Source organism: Arachis stenosperma, chromosome 6 (genome assembly GCF_014773155.1).
Source record: "Arachis stenosperma cultivar V10309 chromosome 6, arast.V10309.gnm1.PFL2, whole genome shotgun sequence".
NCBI lineage: Eukaryota > Viridiplantae > Streptophyta > Magnoliopsida > Fabales > Fabaceae > Arachis > Arachis stenosperma.
The window spans coordinates 123,613,226-123,619,974 of NC_080382.1; the positions used below are offsets into that span (position 1 = coordinate 123,613,226).

A 6,749-nucleotide genomic window follows, 5' to 3' on the forward strand; every position below is an offset into this window, starting at 1 on the left:
TCACATAGAGCTTTTTCAAAGGTCATGGTGCCTATGATACAAGGTATTAAGAACTAGCCAGGATCTTGTCTCTTTTGAGGTAAAATTTGCTGAATCCAGGTATCTAGTTCATTAATGAGCAAGGGAGGTTCACTTTCCCAAGTTTCATTACCAAACAACTTAGCATTCAGCTTCATGATAGCTCCTAAATATTGAGCAACTTGCTCTCCAGTCACATCTTCATCCTCCTCAGAGGAAGAATAGTCTTCAGAGCTCATGAATGGCAGAAGGAGATTTAATGGAATCTCTATGGTCTCTATATGAGCCTCAGATTCCTTTGGATCCTTAATAGGAAACTCCTTCTTGCTTGAGAGATGTTCCAGGAGGTCTTCCTCACTAGGATTTTCGTCCTTCTCCTCCCTTGTGCATTCGGCCATATTGATCACATCAATGGCCTTGCACTCTCCTTTTGGATTCTCTTCTGTATTGCTTGGGAGAATACTGGGAGGAGTTTCAATGACTTTCTTACTCAGCTGGCCCACTTGTGCCTCCAGATTTCTGATGGAGGATCTTGTTTCACTCATGAAACTGAAAGTGGCTTTTGACAGATCAGAGACTAGATTGGCTAAATTAGAAGTGTTTTGTTCAGAATTCTCTGTCTGTTGCTGAGAAGATGATGGAAAAGGCTTGCAATTGCTCAGCCTATTGCGTCCACCATTGTTAAAGCCTTGTTGAGGCTTTTGTTGATCCTTCCATGAGAAATTTGGATGATTTCTCCATGATGAATTATAGGTGTTTCCATAAGGCTCACCCATGTAATTTACCTCTGCTATTGCAGGGTTCTCAGGATCATAAGCTTCTTCAGAAGCTGCCTCTTTAGTACTGTTGGATGCATTTTGCCATCCATTCAGACTTTGAGAGATCATGTTGACTTGCTGAGTCAACACTTTGTTCTGAGCCAATATGGCATTCAGAGCATCAATTTCAAGAACTCCCTTCCTCTGAGGCGTCCCATTATTCACGGAATTCCTCTCAGAAGTGTACATGAATTGGTTATTTGCAACCATGTCAATGAGTTCTTGAGCCTCTTCAGGCGTTTTCTTTAGGTGAATATATCCACCTGCAGAATGGTCCAATGACATTTTCGAAAACTCAGATAGACCATAATAGAATATATCTAATATGGTCCATTCTGAAAACATGTCAGATGGACACCTTTTGGTCAACTGCTTGTATCTTTCCCAAGCTTCATAGATGGATTCACCATCTTTTTGTTTAAAGGTCTGAACATCCACTCTAAGCTTGCTCAGCTTTTGAGGAGGAAAGAATTTATCCAAGAAGGCCGTGACCAGCTTATCCCAGGAGTCCAGGCTATCCTTAGGTTGTGAATCCAACCATATTCTAGCTTTGTCTCTTACAGTAAAAGGGAAAAGCATGAGTCTGTAGACTTCAGGATCTACTCCATTCGTCTTAACAGTCTCACAAATCTGCAAGAACTCAGTTAAAAACTGGTAAGGATCTTCAGATGGAAGTCATAAAACTTGCAGTTCTGTTGCATTAAAGCAACTAGTTGAGGCTTAAGCTCAAAATTGTTGGCTCCAATGGCAGGAATGGAGATGCTTCTTCCATCAAATTTGGACGTGGGCTTAGTAAAATCACCAAGCATCCTCCTTGCATTATCATTATTGGGTTCGGCTGCCATCTCTTTTTCTTGTTCGAAAATTTCTGAAAGATTACTTCTGGATTGTTGTAATTTAGCTTCTCTTAGTTTCCTCTTCAGAGTCCTTTCAGGTTCAGGATCAGCTTCAACAAGAGTGCTCTTGTCCATGTTCCTGCTCATATGAAAGAGAAGAAAACAAGAAAAGAAGAGGAATCCTCTATGTCACAGTATAGAGATTCCTTCATGTTAGTAGAAGAAGAAAGGGGGAAAGAGTGAAGAAGAATGAATAGTCTGTATAAAGAGTAAGGATAGGGGAGGTGATAAGAGATGAAGAGAAGTGTTAGTAAATAATTAAATAAATAAAAAGAGATGAGAGAGGGAGAAATTCGAAAATAAGTTTGAAAAGGAGTTAGTGATTTTCGAAAATTAAAGATAAGATAGAATTAAAATTAAAATTTTAAAACAAAAAGAATTTTTGAAAAAGAGATGAGATATTTTCGAAAATTAGAGAGGGAAAAGTAGTTAGGTGGTTTTGAAAAATATAAGAAACAAACACAAAGTCAAAGAGTTAGTTGAAAAAGATATCAAATTTGAAAAGATAAGAAGATAAGAAGTTAGATAAGATATTTTGAAATCAAATTTTTGAAAAAGATAAAATTTTGAAAAGAAAGATATGATAAAAAGATAAGATAAGAAAATAAGATAGAAAGGGTGTGTTTGAAAAAGATTTAATTTTTAAATTTAAAATTACTTACTTCACTAACAAGAAACTACAAGATAAGATTCTAGAACTTAAAGATTGAACCTTTCTTAACAAGAAAGTAACAAACTTCAAATTTTTGAATCAATCACATTAATTGTTAGTGAGTTTTCGAAAATTTGATATAAAGATAAGAAAAAGATTTTGAAAATAATTTGAAAAAGAATTTAAAAAGATAAGAATTTTTTTTTAAATTGAAATTTTGACTTGACCTGTAAGAAACAACTAATTTTAAAAATTTTGACCAAGTCAACCCAAAATTTTGAAAATTTGGAGGGAAATAAGGAAAAGATATTTTTTATTTTTAAAATTTTAATTATGAGAGAGAAAAACACAATTAGGACCCAAAATTTAAAAATTTTGGATCAAAACACATGATGCATGCAAGAACACTATGAATGTCAAGATGAACACCAAGAACACTTTGAAGATCATGATGAACATCAAGAACATAATTTTGAAAAATTTTTTTGATGCAAAGAAAACATGCAAGACACCAAACTTAAAAATTTTTCATGTTTAGACACTATGAATGCAAGAATGCACATGAAAAACAAGAAAAGACACCAAACAAGAAAATATCAAGATCAAACAAGAAGACTTACCAAGAACAACTTGAAGATCATGAAGAACACTATGAATGCATGGAATTTTCGAAAATTGCAAGAAAAAATTTTTAAAGCATACAATTGACAGCAAACTTAAAAATTGACCCAAAACTCAAACAAGAAACATAAAATATTTTTTATTTTTATGATTTTATGATTTTTTTGGATTTTTATTAATTTTTTTTTCGAAAATAAAGTTTGGAAAAATGAAAAAGAAAAGAAAAATTTTGAAAAAGATTTTTTGAAGAATTTTTGAAAAGAAAATCACCTAATCTGAGCAACAAGATGAACCGTCAGTTGTCCATACTCGAACAATCTCCGGCAACGGCGCCAAAAACTTGGTGGACGAAATTGTGATCACATCAATGTAGTATTCTTTGTTGTTGTATGGAATCATTATTATGGCTCTTTGCTATGTGTGGACACAACTCCGTTCAACTTAACCAGCAAGTGTACTGGGTCATCCAAGTAATACCTTACGTGAGTAAGGGTCGATCCCACAGAGATTGTTGGTATGAAGCAAGCTATGGTCACCTTGTAAATCTCAGTTAGGCAGATTAAATGGTTTATGATAAGTTCGAAAATAAATAATAAACAGAAAATAAAATAGTAAATAGTTACTCATATAATTCCATGGTGGGAATTTCAGATAGGCATATGGAGATGCTGTGCTCCTCTCGAATCTCTACTTTCTTATTACATTCATCCAATCCTTCTTACTCCTTTCCATGGCAAGCTGTATGTAGGGCATCACTGTTGTCAATGGCTACATCCCACCCTCTCAGTGAAAATGGTCCTATGCTCTGTCACAGCACGGCTAATCATCTGTCGGTTCTCAATCAGGTTGGAATAGAATCCCTTGATTCTTTTGCGTCTGTCACTAACGCCCAGCCTTCAGGAGTTTGAAGCTCGTCACAGTCATTCAATACCAGAATCCTACTCGGAATACCACAGACAAGGTTAAACTTTCCGGATTCCCAGAATCCTACTCGGAATACCACAGACAAGGTTAGACTTTCCGGATTCCCATGAATGCCGCCATCTATCTAGCTTATATCACAAAGATTCTGTTGGGGAATCTAAGAGATATGCGCCCGGCCTAAAGTAGAACGGAAGTGGTTGTCAGTCACGCGCGTTCATAGGTGAGAATGATGATGAGTGTCACGGATCATCACATTCATCAAGTTGAAGTGCAACGTATATCTTGGAATAAGAATAAAAGAGAATTGAATAGAAAATAATAGTAATTGTATTGAAACTTGAGGTACAGCAGAGCTCCACACCCTTAATCTATGGTGTATAGAAACTCCACCGTTGAAAATACATAAGTGAAAGGTTCAGGCATGGCCGAATGGCCAGCCCCCAAAACATGATCAATGGCCTCCTAAGATGAAGAATAAAACAAAACTGAGACCAAAGATGAAACGTGGTCAAAAGACAACTAATACACTAGTAAAAAGTGTTATTTATACTAAACTAGCTACTAGGGTTTACAGAGGTAAGTAATTGATGCATAAATTCACTTCCGGGGCCCACTTGGTGTGTGTTTGGGCTGAGCTTGATCTATCCACGATCTGAGGCTTCCTTTGGAGTTGAACGCCGAGTTATAGCGTGTTTCTGGCGTTCAACTCCGGGTCGTGACGTGTTTCTGGCGTTTAACTCCAGACAGCAGCATGTACTTGGCGTTGAGCGCCACTTTACGTCATCAATTCCCGAATAAAGTATGGACTATTATATATTGCTGGAAAGCTCTAGATGTCTACTTTCCAATGTCGTTGAGAGCGCGCCATTTGGACTTCTGTAGCTCCAGAAAATCCATTTTGAGTGAAGGGAGGTCAGACTCCAACAGCATCAGCAGTCCTTTTTTTCAGCCTTTTTTTAGAGTTTTGCTCAAGTCCCTCAATTTCAGCCAGAAATTACCTGAAATCACAGAAAAATATACAAACTCATAGTAAAGTCCAGAAATGTGAATTTAACATAAAAACTAATGAAAACATCCCTAAAAGTAGCTTGAACTTACTAAAAACTACCTAAAAACAATGCCAAAAAGCGTATAAATTATCCGCTCATCACATCCCCAAGCAAATGGACAAGCTGAGGCAGCCAACAAAGTCATATTGACAGGGCTAAAGAAAAGACTACAAGATGCAAAAGGAGCCTGGACAGAGGAGCTCCCCCAAGTGTTGTGGGCTTACCGGACGACACCACAATCTGCCACTGGAGAAACGCCCTTCCGACTTGTCTATGGTGTAGAAGCTATGATACCAGTGGAAATCAGTGAACAAAGCCCAAGGGTGATCCTCCATGATGAAATTGGGAACATACAAGGGCACAAAGAGGAACTTAATTTGCTCTCCGAAGTCCGAGTGCAAGCCCAGATAAGAGAAGCAGCATTGAAACAAAGGATGACTATCAGGTACAACAAAAAAGTCATTCGAAGGAGCTTCACCCCAAACGACTTGCTCTTAATCAGAAATGACATAGGAGTCAACAAGTCTGGGGAAGGAAAGCTCGCCGCTAATTGGAAGGGACCATACAAGATTAGGGAAGTCCTAGGAAAATGCTATTATAAGGTGACCGACCTAAACGGCACCGAGTTACCAAGGTCGTGGCATGCTTGTAACATGAAAAGGTACTATAGTTAAATGCGAACTCTACTCCCTGATGTACTCTTTTCCCAACTTCACGATTTTTTCCCAAAAATCAAAGGGCTTTTTCTGAAGAAGGGTTTTTAACGAGGCATCACAGTAGAGACTAAGGGGGAATATATTATTAAAAACCCTTAGTAGCAGTAAGGTACCTTCCCAAATAAATAAATATATTTTACAATATCTCTTATAAATTCCTTTTCGTCTGTTTTTCTTTCTACGAAACGCGCCGACTTAAGCTCGACAAAGAGTGAAAATCCCATGAACCGACCTAGATGGTCGTCAGGATAAAACGACGAGGTACAAGTCGGTGTAAAGAGGTTATAAAGGTTGATTGTGAGAAACTCGGAGACACTCCGACTCATAAGTCGAGATGAAAAACCGAGTAGGAGAAAAAACGCATCGCAAAAATAACCTAAGTCATAAGAACTCAATGAATCAAAAAATTGAGTATAAGGAATACCAAAAAGAGATCGAAAAACCTATTAAAAAGCCAAAGCTAAAGGTTGTCCTAAGCCCTTAAAACAAAAAGGCTCAAAAGGGACAGACAGCCTAGAAAAAGGTTTTCAAAAGATCAAAGGGGTTTTTCAAAAACGCCAAAATCAGAAAAGCATGCACACCAAAAGGTAACTAAAACCCTTATCCAAAAAAGGGTATTTTTTGTTAAACTTAAACCCTTATCCAAAAAGGTATTTCTAAGTATTTTTTGTTTACGGCCTTAAGGGGCCAAGGAAAATGTCAACCAAGTCACCACCACAAACATAAAAAAAGAGTTTAAAAAGAGGGGACCCACAGGCCGGGCCCCCATATAGCCAACAAATTTTTTAGAGAACATCACCACCAGAGTCGGGAAGAGTAGTCGGAGCGCCATCAGGACTAGGGAAAGAAGTGTCCATAGGAGACGGAGAGGAGGTTCTGTGAGACCTTGAGGAACTCGGAGCATCCTTTGAACGAGGAGGGGACTCAGCGATTCTCTGCCCCCGAGTCTTCAAATCTGACTCAGAGACAACCTCGAGAGCAGGAGGAGGAACTATGGCACCATCAATGACGACCTTGTCAGGATCCAAAGGAGAGAGATCCAGGTCAGGAGCAAG

At 37.9% G+C, this 6,749-nt stretch overlaps 1 non-coding gene across 1 annotated transcript; it reads left to right on the forward strand.

Moving 5' to 3' along the window:
• The first annotated feature begins 1,179 nt into the window (after nucleotides 1–1,179).
• On the forward strand, nucleotides 1,180–1,283 carry LOC130937300 (small nucleolar RNA R71). Its single transcript, XR_009068523.1, has one exon. It is a non-coding gene; the product is annotated as a small nucleolar RNA R71 (small nucleolar RNA).
• Nucleotides 1,284–6,749: the final 5,466 nt, after the last annotated feature.